General features: G+C 47.7%; 1 protein-coding gene across 6 annotated transcripts in view; it reads left to right on the forward strand.

Moving 5' to 3' along the window:
* The window catches only part of kdm1b (lysine demethylase 1B), a 192,162-nt gene that overhangs the window by 141,228 nt on the left and 37,885 nt on the right, over nucleotides 1-13,049 (forward strand). The window lies entirely within an intron of this gene.

The raw sequence follows: 13,049 nt of genomic DNA on the forward strand, positions 1-13,049 counted from the left end.
GTTTTTCCTGAAGTATTTAATGCAAAAAGTGTTTTAAACTTGTCTGTGTGATTGTTAGCAGTTCATATCGATATCCAAGAGCTTTTTGTGTACTTTGAAGCTTCAGCTCACCAGTCTGCAGACAGTAATCTTTATCGGGCCTGCAGTTTTCCAGAGGCCTCCATTTAGCCTGGGTATGGGTTCTGACCTCTCCAGTGGAGGCAGCTCCTCTGAGGAGGAAGGGAGGGATAGAATAAGGAGGAGGCCAGGAGTGGATAACCAGCCTCCAGGGGAGCCACCTTTGGGAGGCCAGGTGCAGGCACAAGGGGCGCAGGGCCAACAGATTGTCCAAGGTGGAAGGGGCCACAGAAGGCGCCACTATCCTATTGCCAGGGTATACAGGCGGCAAAGCAGCTACCTCAATATGACTGAGGTGCAGTGCCGAAGGAGGCTCCATCTCTCAAAGGAGACAGTCAACTATATCTGCCAGATGATTGGCCCTGGGATCTCCCCTAACTGTGTGGGTGGACACCCCATGCCAATGGCTCTGAAGCTCACAGTTGCCCTCCACTTCTATGCCCCTGGCTCCTTCCAGGGCTCAGTGGGTGATCTTTGCGGTGTCTCCCAATCAGCTGTCCACGCTTGTGTCAAGCAGGTTACAGACGCTCTGTTCAGATGGGCATTGACTTTCATCCACTTCCGCTACGACCAGGCAAGTCAGGCACTGCGAGCCAGAGGCTTCGCGGCCATTGCTGGCTTCCCCCGCGTCCAGGGTGCAATAGACTGCACACATGTGGCCATCAAGGCGCCAACAGGTGAGCCCGGTGCCTTCGTCAACAGGAAGGGCTTCTACTCCATGAACGTGCAGATAGTGTGTGATCACAGGATGCAGATTCTGCAAGTTTGTGCAAGGTACCCAGGCAGCTCCCATGACGCCTACATCCTCAGACACTCCCAGGTGCCGGGGCTCTTCAGTGCACCGGCTCGGCTGGATGGTTGGTGCTGGGTGACAAGGGCTATCCCCTCCGAAGGTGGCTCATGACACCACTCCGCTGTCCAAGAACAGAAGCTGAGGAGTGCTACAATAGGAGCTAGGACACCACAAGGGCTGTGGTGGAGAGAGCCATTGGTCTTCTCAAGATGTGCTTCCGTTCCCTGTTCCGCTCACGGGGCGCACTCCAGTACCCCCAGATCGCGTCTCTCTGATAGTGGTAGCATGCTGCGCTCTGCATAATCTTGCGCTGGAAAGGGGGGATGCAGTTGACGATGAAGACCTTGACGCAGTGGATGAGGCTGCACATGATGTATCCAGCAGTGGCTCAGAGAATGAGGAAGCACAGGGCGATGATGAGGGGCAGCACGCCGACCCGCTACTACACCAAGGAGGCAGGGACACCCGGGACAATTTAATCCAGCGAACCTTCAGCTAGCTCCACACATATCGATCAGCAGGACCAGCATTGCCTGGCGCTTCCACACGTGGCACTTAGGTGCTACATCTTCCACCTCATCAGCTGCAACTAAGGGCTTAGTGCAGAGACATCAATGTCCACTCAAACACTCATGAGATGTCTGTGAAACATACAATTGCAGCACAAAGGAAACACCCTCAGCCGTGGTCAGAAAACTGGATTTTATTCCGCCCAACATCAAAGAGAAACATCTCTCTTACAAGCATAACTATTTGTTCCCTATTCTAAGGCCAACACAAAATCACCAGTGACAGACCCGTGGAGTGCCTAACATGCCTCATGCTTTCGTTTGCGGGTGCTACATCTAGGTGCCACCCCATCGCTCGGAGTGGCTTGTGAGACAGCCTGCTGACTCTGCTGCCCTGTTGGCCTCGATGACCTTGGCGGGCGTCCTCTGGCCCGTGGAGCCTGTGATGGCCCCGCCTGGGAGGGAGTGACCAGTTCCAGAACTGGCACCTCCCCAGTTGTCGCAGCCTCAACGGATGCAACGGTCACTGGCAGAGGGGCGGAGGAGCTGCTGCCCTCATCCGGAGCGCCCTGAGAGGAGCTCGCAGCGATGACAGGCAGCTGCTGCGCTGATGTGAGGTCACATTGGACCTCCTTGTTCACTGCAGATGCATGGGCACCGACGCTGACACTTGGTGCCCAGAACATCTCCCACATTGGGAATGACCACCCATGGCCATTACTGCTGTGAGGGTTTGCAGGTCAAAGCATAACCCAATCAGAAGAGTCTCAATCCGATTGAAGCCCCTCTCTATGAGAGTCGCCAATCTCTCAGTGGAGGAAGCGTGAAGCTCTGTCCTGAGGTTCATGCCTTCACTTACACTCTGCCTGGACTTCTCCACCGCAGAGACCAACTGAAGCACACCCTCATGCAACCCTGCCAGATGCTCCCGCGAATCCTGCCGCTTGTCCTGCAGCTGCTGCATTGGTGACATCTCGAGAGGCACATCATCAGTGCCGGACTCAGCATGTGCTTGGTCCCCTGAGCCCTCCGGCTGCTGGCGCCATTGGCATTATCTGCCCCGCCATCTCCTCCAGCGATTGTGAAGTGCCCTCTCCACTGTGACCTGGGACACTAGCCGACGTTACATTCCCCACCGAAGTGTTTGTGGCTGCGCTGGTGCCTGGCTGGCTGAAATGATGTGCCGCAAGTTGCACATCTTGGCCCTTAGGTGTGGAGAGGGTTCTCCAATCTTGTTGGCTGCGGCCATGCGGTGGTGATGCTGAAATTAACAACAAGGACAGTGCATTAGTTAGCGTTCAGTCAGTAACACCTCTCATCCCTTTCCCCCCCGCCCAGCCTCATAAGTCGTTCACCCTCCAAGACCCTAAGGAGACGAACATTGGTGGGGTGGAAAAGAGTCAAGAGGAGGCCCAAATATTAGACGCGCATACAGACAGGCTGGTCAGATGGCCTAAGGAATGCCACATGGAATGTTATGTGGCATTGGAGTGGGGAGAGTGCAGAGGTACCTGGCCTGGAGAGTTGCGCTAATGAGGAAACATTGCATACACTTGCGACATTTGTCGTGGAGCACAGGAGATTGACAGGTCACATTATTAACCTTCATACCGTTATGAGGGGCATAGAATGGGTGGGCAGAAGGCAACATTTCCCCCTGGGTCAGGGAAGAGTAACGTGGTGGCATTTATTTAAGTTGAGTGCCATGAGGCTGACCGGTGAGGTGCTGAGGACCTTTTGGACAGAGTTATGTTGGACGCACTGCCTGATAGGGTGGTGGAGGTACCAACCCTCCTTAGATGCAAAACGTCTTTGGCTGTGCAGCAGCGATGCCATGGCATGTTAGGCCATGGGGATAGTGTTCACAAATGGGATAAGGCGACTTTGGAAGGTGCTGGAGACGCACATCCTCAAGGGGCCGAGGGACCTTTGTGCATGGCCCACATGTCTGAGTGTCTCAGTCTGTGAATGAGCAGTGTTGCAGCATTAACGATTGCAGCAACCATCAGTAGTTTGGATGGTGGGGAGACAGAGTGGATCGGACTGTGGACCTCAAATACCTAGCCGCTACACTCCAGCCTCGCCGCCACCTGCCGCCCTGGCCGCCTGCCTCCTCCCCAGCTCCATGGCCTGCTCCTCGTAGGTGGTGAGGTGCTGGAGCATGGCGTGCCCACCACCAGTCCTCTGGCACTTGCTGAGATTGTGCTCGGTTTTTGCCTGCAGAACAGAGAAGAGGATTTATTGGGTCGCTCATGTTCTCTGCATGGGCATGCCACACCCCAACCACACAGGCCCATCTGAGTCCTCCAGCGGCTCCTGTCCACACTACTGGTGATCAGTCCCCAGAAGATAGTACGGCTGGTCCCAGCCCCCTCCCCCAACGGCCACCTTGGCCACATTCGGCGTTCATCACTTTGAATAACACGTGGGTGTTAACGCCCATGGCAAAGAGGCGCAACTAGGTGCGGCACCGAGGCCAGCAGATAGCTCTTGGCCACGACATCTTGAGGCTCCCCTTCCACCATCTCATCACCATCAATATGACATGTGTTGGAGTTTTGAGTGTGTGTCTAGCTGCCTCCTCTGCAGGTTGCCCCTAGACCACTCAAATGCGACAAACACCAACATATGCTGCGGGGAGAACCTATCTTCTCCTCAACCGCTAAGGCTGATGTAAGCATGGTCACTATCTGTTTGCCCACCTAGCGTGCGCCAAATGCCCAATGCAGTAACGACAGTAAGACGTGGGGTGGGTGTGGGGGACTCAAAGGCTAAGGCTACCTGCTGGGTCAAATGGCCAAGGCTGACATGGTACTCACCCTTCCAGAGCACAGCAAATCATTGAATCGCTTGCGGCACTGTATGCCTGTGTACCGCACATCGTCATGGGTGCTTATTGCCTCCCCCACCTCCTGCCATGCCTGCCTGGTGACGTGGGGGGCCCTCCTCCTCCCATCCTCTGGATACAAAGTATCCTGATGGCTGGGCACCTCTTTGAGGAGGACAGCAAGGCATGCATCTGAGAAGCAAGGGGCACAGTGGCCCCCCGCTGGCCTATCCTGCAGCCAGCCCTCCTCCTCCTCCTGCTCCTGCTCCTGTGCTCTAAGAGCAGCCTGTCTCTCTCTGTGAGTGGCCATGGTGCACTGCCTCAACGAGGCTGCCTGGCCACTCTTTATACAGACTGCTGGTTCCCCATTGGAACCAGCAGTCTGAACACGTATGCCCCTGCAACGATTTTCCCGCTCTACATGGGAGTCGCTAACCCGCTGGGCGGGCCTTCATTGGCCTGCCCGTGCAAAATGGTGGCACGGCCCGTTTCGGCGGCGGCAATCGGCTGCCCGCCTGCTGCCGAGTCGGTCAGGCCCACCTGCCCGTCAAGGGCAAAATTCTGGCTTCTGTCTTGCAGTTTTCAAAGCACTTGGCACCAATTAGGCCAGCTGAATTAGCATTTTTTAAAACATATTCAATCATGTCAATTTATCATCTTCATGTTTCAGATATCACGGCTCCATGTTTTTATGAATGTGAAGCTTCTCCAAAGTTCTAATTTGGAATCAAAGCAAAATATAACCAGCAGACCAGTTTCAATCCCATTTTTATGACTTTTCTGCTATTTGCTAAACATTCCATTGCCTTAAAAACGTTTTTACTAGTGGCTTTGCTTATCTATAATGAAAAAAATAGCCTTGAGCTCTTAACTTGAGTTCACAAAGCCTTTTAGGCCTTTGCAATGCAACATGGTCAGATTCTATACGTTTTCTTTACACCTAACAGTATTCTGTATTTTGTTTAATCTAATGACCAGAAGCACCCAAACCATGGACTTGTCATGTCCTTGTCATAATTAGGACAGCCCAAAAGTCCATCATAGAGAATCTGATAAGTTTCACCAGAATCTGTAATCTCATGGCCTGGCATATGCTTCACTCTACTATTACCATCAAGCCAGGGGACCAAGCCTGGTTTGTTGAATAGTGTAAAAGAACATGCCAGGAGCAGCACCAGGCATACCTAAAAAGCGTGCCAAACTAATGAAGCTACAACTCAGGATTACATTTATGCCTTCTGACCTGCCACCAGCCATTGCATAATTATATGCTTTTTCTTTAAGTTTCATACTGTCTTTAACTTTTTAGTGAGCCACAGATGGTGAGCCCTCCCCTTGGAATTTTTCTTGCTCATTAGAATGTATCTATTCTGTGTATTCTGAAATATCCCTTTAAATATCTGCCACTGAACCTCTATTGTCCTATCCCTTAACCTCATTTGTCAGTTCACTTTAGCTAGCTCTACTTTCATGCCCTCATAATTGCCCTTATTTAAGTTCAAAATACTAGTCTTGGACGCACACATTTCTCCCTCAAAATGAATGTAAAATTCAATCATATTATGATCGCGGCTACCTAGGGGTGCCTTCAGTATGCACTTATCAATTAGTCCTATCTTGTTGCTCAATGCCAGGTCTAGTATAGCCTGCTCTCTTGTTGGCTCCAGAATGTGCAGTTAAAAGAAACTATCCCAAAAACATTCTATGAACTCCTCATCTACGCTACCTTTGCCCATCTGAATTTTCCAGTCCGTATGTAGATTAAAATCCCCCATGACTATTGCGGTACCTTTCTGACAAGCTCACATTACATCTTCTTTTACACTCTGTTCTACTGTGTAGTTACAATTAGGGGGTCTATACACCACTCCCACAAGTGACTTCTTGCCTTTATCATTTCTCATCTCAACCCAAATCGCTTCTAATCCTGGTTTCCTGAACTTAGGTCATCCCTCTCTAATGTGCTAATACCATCATTAATTAACAGAGTCACCCCGCCACCTTTTCCTAACTTCCTGTCCTTCCTAAATGTCACGTACCCTTCAATATGTCATCCTGTAGCCATGTTTCTGTAATGTCTATCAGATCGTACTTATTTATTTCTATTTGTGCTATCAGTTCATCTGTTTTGTTTCGAATGCTTCATGTGTTTAGATACAGAGCCTTTAGTTTTGTCCTTTTTTTATTTTTGTGGTGTCTAGCCCTATCTGCTGATTTGCCCTTAGATTTGTACTCTTTGTTCCTTCTTGTCATGGTCTGTTTATCATTTCTCATATCAATACCTTTCTCTCTTGCCTTGTCTCTACTCTTTGGTTTACCACATCTTCCCAAATTTGACCTCTGATCCTCTATTCAGTTGAAAACCCTCTCTACTTCCTTAATTATGCGGCTTGCGAGGACACCAGCCCCAGCACAGTTCAGCAGCAGGCTGTCCCAATGGTACAAATCCCACTTTCCCAATACCAATGCCAGTGCCCCATAAACCGGAACTCATTTCTCTCACACCAGCCTTTGAGCCATGCATGCACTCATTTCTCCAGTGCCAATTTGCATATGGCTCATGTAATAATCCAGAAATTATTACCTTTGAGGTTCCGCTTCTTAATTTGGTGCTTAACTCCTCATACTGACTATGCAGAGTCCCCTTCCTCATCCTGCCTATGTTGTTGGTACCTACATGGTCCACGGCCACTGAATCCTCTCCCCCTCTGACTGTAAGCTCCTCTCCAGCCCTGAGCAGATGTCCTGAACCCTGGCACTGGACAGGCAACATAGCTGTCTGGATTCTTGCTCTTTGCTACAGAGGACAGTGTCAATCTCCCTCATAATACTGTCCCCCTACTATCACTAAGTTCCTTTATGCTCCCCCCGCTTGAATGGTTTCCTGTACCACGGTGCCATTGTCAGTTTGTTCATCCACCTTAGAGTCCCTGCTCTCATCCAATCAAACTGAGAGAACCTAAAACCTATTGGACAATGGCAGAGAATCACACTCCTGCACTCCTGCCTCATTTGCAGTCACATCCTCGTGTCCCTGACCACTGACCAAATCAGAAGACCCTATCCTAAGTTATGTGACTGCCTTCTGATATAAAGCATACAGATAACCTTCCCCCTCCCTGATGTGTCGCAGAAACTGCAGTTCAGCCTCCAGCTCAATGAATTTGAGCCGAAGTTCCTCAAGCCACAAACACTTAACTGCAGAAGTGTTTACCCTGGATCACAATGTTATCTAGGAGCTCCCACATGCTGCAGCCTTGACACGTCACCTGCCCTGCCATCCTTAATGTGTTTTAAATAATTACTTAATTATATTAATCACTTATTTATGTTGCTTTCTTATATGTTTTATTAACTTTACCACCTATTTGTGTACTATTTTAAACCTTAGGGATAGAATAGAACTTACCCGCTTACCAAATTCTGACCAAACAGCTAGCTTCTTTCCCTGTAATAAAGCAAGAACCAATTCCAAACTCCAAGTCTTCACTCAGTTAGCTCAGCTACACTCCGTTTGCCTTGTTTGGACCAAGGCTGTAATGAGGTCAGGAGCCGAGTGGCATTGGTAGAATGCAAACTGAGCATCAGTGAGCAGGTTATTGCTGTGTAAGTGCCACTTGATAGCACTGTCGATGTCTGACCCCCTTCCATCACTTTGCTAGAGGTGTCAGCTGTGGCTCAGTTCATAGCACCCTCGCCTTTGAATCAGAGGGTTGTGGGTTCGTGTCCCACTCCCGGAAACCAAGAACTGTGATTGTACTCAAAAGAGTTGCAATCTGTGACTGTTGATAACTCAAAAGAGTTTCCATCACTTTGCTGATGATTGAGAATAGACTGATGGGGCGGTAATTGGCTGGGCTACATTTGTCCTGCTTATTGTGGACAGCTGTTTCTTGATATCACATGGAGTGAATCAAGTTGGCTGATGCTTGCATCTGTGATGTTGGGGGCCTAGGAAGAGGTGGAGATGGATCATCCACTCGGCACTTCTGGCTGAAGATAGTTGCAAATGCCTCAGCCTTGTCTTTTGCATTGCTGTGCTGGGCTCCCCCATCATTGAGGATGGGGATATTTGTGGAGTCCTCCTCCTGCTAGTTGTTTAATTGTTCACCAACATTCCTGACTGGATGTGGCAGGACTGCAGAGCTTAAATTTGATCTGTTGGTTGTGGGATTGCTTGTCTTTTGCTGATGGCATGCAAGTAATCTTGTGTTGTAACTTCACCGGGTTGATATCTCATTTTTAGGTATGCCTTGCATTACTCCTGGAATGCCCTCCTGCACTTTTCATTGAACCCATGTTGATTTCCCAGCTTGATAATGGTAGAGTGGGGGATAAGACAGATCAGGAGGTTACAGATTGTGGTCAAATACAATTCTGCTGCTGCTAATGGCCGTCAACACCTCATGGATGCCCAATTTTGAGCTGCTTGATCTGTTTGAAATTCATCCCATCTGGCGCGGTTGTAGTGTCACACAACACAATGGAGAGTATCCTTAGTGTGAAGGTGAGACTTTGTTTCCACAATGACTGTGCAGTGGTCAGTCCTACTAATGCTGCCATAGATAGGTTGGCGACGACGAAGTAGAGCAGGTTTTTGCCTCTTCTTGGTTTGCTCACAACCTGCCACAAACCCAGTCTAGCAGCAATGCCCTTTAGGACTTGACCAGCTCGGTCAGTAATGGTGGTACTGAGCCACTCTTGTTGATGGACATTGAAGTCCCCCACCCAGAGTACATTATTTGCCCTTGCCATCCTCAGTGCTTCCTCCAGTTGGTGTTCAACATGGAGGAATACTGGTTCATCAGCTGATGGTGGGTTGTAGGTGGTAATCAGCAGGACATTTCTTTTCCAATGTTTGACCTGATGTCATGAGACTTCATGGGTCCAGAGTCAATGTTGAGGGCTCCCAGGGCAATTCCTTTCCGATTGTATACCACTGTGCCACCACCTCTGGTGGGTCTGTCCTGCAGATGGTACAGGACATACCCAGGGATGGTGGTATCAGGGGCATTGTCTGTAAGGTATGACTCACTAAGCATGACTATATCAGGCTGTTGCTTGACTAGCCTGTGAGACAGCTCTCCCAATTTTGGCACAAGCTCCCAGGTGTTATTAAGGAGAACTTTGCAGGTTGTCAGGGCTGGGTTTGCAGTTGTTGTTTCTGGTGTCTAGGCTGATGCCGAGTGGTCTGTCCGGTTTCATTTCTTTTAGACTTTGTAGTGGTTCGGTGCAACTGAGTGGCTTGCTTGGCCATTTCAGAGGGCATTTTAAGAGTCAACCACATCGCTGTGGATCTGGAGTAACACGTAGGCAAGACCAGTTAAGGATGACAGATTTCTTTCCCTAAAGAGCGTTTGTGAACCAAATGGATTTTACGACTATCGCCATTACTGAGACATGCTTTTTAACTCTAGATTATTAATTGAACCTAAATCCACCAGCTGCCATGGTGGGATTTGAACCTGTGTCCCCAGAGAATTAGCCTTGGGCCTCTGGATTATTAGTCCCGTTACATTGCCAATATGCCACTGCTTCCGCCCCCTGTAGAGAGTGAGGAGTGTTCCAACAACACTTAAGATGTTCAACACTATCTAGGAAAGAACAGCCCATTTGTTGAAACCTCATTTACCATCTTAAATATTCACTTCCTCCACCACATGTGTGCTGTGGCTTAAGTGTGTACGATCTACAAGATGCAATGCACTGACTCACCAAGGCTCCCTCGACAGCATCTCCCCATTCTGTTACTGATCAAAATCCTGGAATTGCCTTCCTAACAGCATTGCAGGACAACCTTAATTACAAGGACTCTAGTGTTTCAAGAAAATGGCTCACTGCCACTACTCAGCCACAGCAGCTGAACAATGGGCTACCTTCAAAGAGGAGATGGTTTGGGTACAGTCAAGGTATGTTCCCTCAAAAGGAAAGGGTAGGACACACAAATCCAGAGACCCCTGGATGACAAAGAAGATAGAAATTAAGCTAAAGAAGAAAAAGTGTGCTTACGACTGGTGTCAGGTAGCAAATACAATTGAGAACCAAGCTGAGTATAGAAGGTTCATGAGGGATGTGAAAAAACAAATACGAGAGGCAAAGAGGGATTATGAAAAAAGACTGGTACCTGACATAAAAGGAAATCCCAAAGTATCCTTTAAGCACATCAATAGTAAAAGGGTGGTGAAAGGAGGAGTAGGGCCGATTAGGGACCAAAAAGGGGATGCACACATAGACAAGAGGCATGGCCGAGGTGTTAAATGAATACTTTGCATCTGTCTTTATCTACAAGACAGATGCTGCCAAGCCATGGTGACAGAGGAGGAAACTCAGTCACTGGAAGGCTTTAAAATTGATAAGGAAGAGGTATTGGATAAGCTGTTGGTACTTAAAGTTGATAAGGCACTGGGACTGGATGAGATGCATCCAAGAATATTGAAGGAAGTGAGTGGAAATTGCAGAGGCACTGACAATCTTTCAATATTCCCCGGATTTGGGGAGGTGCTGGAGGACTGGAGAATTGCAAACACTATACCCTTGTTCAAAAAAGGTTGTAAAGTTCTACCCTGCAATTACAGACCTGTCAGTTTAACTTCGGTGGTGGAGAAACTTCTAGAAATATTTATTCAGGATAGAATTAATAGTCACATGGAAAAATGTGGATTGATTCGGAAGAGTCAGCATGGATTTGTTAAAGGAAAATTGTGTCTAACTAACTTGCTGGAGTTTTTTGGAGCGGTAACAGAGATGGTTAATGAGGGCAAGGCTGTTGATGTGGTATATACGGACTTCCAAAAGGCATTTGATACAGTGCCATACAACAGACTTATGAGTAAAGTTGTAGGTCATGGAATAGAAGGGATCTAGCAATGTGCATACAAAATTGACTGAGGGATAGGAAACAGGGAATAATGGTTAAAAGGGTATTTTTCAGGCTGGAAGAAGGTTTGTAGTGGAGTTCCCCAGGGGTCGGTATTGGGACCCTTGCTTTTCCTGATATATATAAATGATCCTAGATCTTGGTGTACAGGGGAAAATTTCAAAGTTTGCAGACGACATAAAACTTGGGGGAATTGTAAACCATGAGGAGGACAATGTAGAACTTCAAAAGGACATTGACACATTGGTGGAGTGGGCAGACAGGTGGCAAATGAAGTTCAATGTGGAGAAGTGTGAGGTGATACACTTTGGTACAAAGAACATAGTGAGACAGTATAAAATAAAGGATACTATTCTAAAGCAGAGAGCAGAGAGACCTGGTGTATATGTACATAAGTCATTAATGGTGGCAGGACAGATAGAGCCGTTTCTAAAGCATACGGTATTCTAGGCTTCATTAATAGGGTCATAGAGTACAAGAGCTGGGAGGTTATGATGAACTTATATAAGACACTGGTCAGACTTCTGCTGGAGTATTGTGTACAGTTCTGGGTGCCACACTATGGGAAGGATGTGAACGCATTGGAGAGAGTGCAGAAGAAGTTTACGAGAATGGTTCCAGGGATGAGACATTTCTGTTAAGAGGAGAGATTGGGGAAGTTGGGACTATTTTCTTTGACGAGGAGAAGGCTGAGAGGAAACTTGATAGAAGTTTTCAAAATCATGAGGGGTTGAGACAGAGTAGATATGGAGAAACTGTTCCCGCTTGTAAACAGATCAAGAACCAGAGGGCACAGTTTTAAAATGTTTTGCAAAAGAAGCAAATGCGAGGTGAGAAAAAACTTTTTCACACAGTGAGTAATTAGGATTTGGAATGCAGCCACGTAAAATGCTAGGGCGCTTTCTTCAACAAGCTAATGTGGATGATCAGTGGTACACTGAAATCAACACCTTTACAATGGCCCCCAGTCCTGTCTAATTTCCCCCCGACGTATGCCAGGAGACAAAAATGTTGAATGAGTTTAACCGCATTCAAGCCAACCCAGAACTGTCAATCCACAAAAACCTTCATAACCTACTGAATATGTGAATCAAGTAACGCAAAGTAACTTTATGGAGCTCTGCGAATGTTTTGAGCGATGCAGCTTTTGACTAAAAGGACAAATGCTGCAACCTCTGGTCTGACACCAATATTGCCAACAATGGTCTGGTGAGTGATCCAACTGTCGAGCTTCCAGGGTTTAATCCCCCCACCCAGACAGTGGTCTGCACTTACCAGGATCCGCATTCTCCATGCAAGGAAATCACATCACCTCTACAAATGGAATTTCAATGACAGCCCAGCATGTGACTCTGGTCACCTGAATAAGTCTGTTCACTACATTGTCAATGAATGTGGCCGATGAAAATTTGCTGCAGGATTCAAGGCAATCCACCTCACAGTACACCGTGCTGTGACATGGCTGTCCAACTTGGATTTGTAAAGCTGCAAAATATCACATGCAAGACGTCTGTTTTCTATTCCTTGGCCAGTTTTGTATCCAGGCTGCTACTGCCCCTTTTTATCCTAAAAATTTCATTTTTGCTAACAAGCCTGAGAAGTGGTATGTTATCAAATGCCTTTTGAGAGTTCATATATACAAAGTTAACTGCACTGCCCTTACACACACTTTCTGTCACATCATCCAAAACTCAAAATCAAGTTCGTTAAATACGACTTTTGTCCAGTGATAATTTTATTCTGGATTATTATTTCTAAAAGCTTCCCCACCCACCAATGTAAAACTGACTTGGCTATAATTGCTTTTTGAACACATGTGTAATATTTGCAATCCTCCAATCCTTTTGCTAGATTGCTAGATTGAAGCCAGCATATTGCAGTTTCTATCCTTACTTCCCTCTGCAACTGAGGATGCATCCCACCTTG

This window comes from Cetorhinus maximus, chromosome 3 (genome assembly GCF_964194155.1).
Source record: "Cetorhinus maximus chromosome 3, sCetMax3.hap1.1, whole genome shotgun sequence".
Lineage (NCBI taxonomy): Eukaryota > Metazoa > Chordata > Chondrichthyes > Lamniformes > Cetorhinidae > Cetorhinus > Cetorhinus maximus.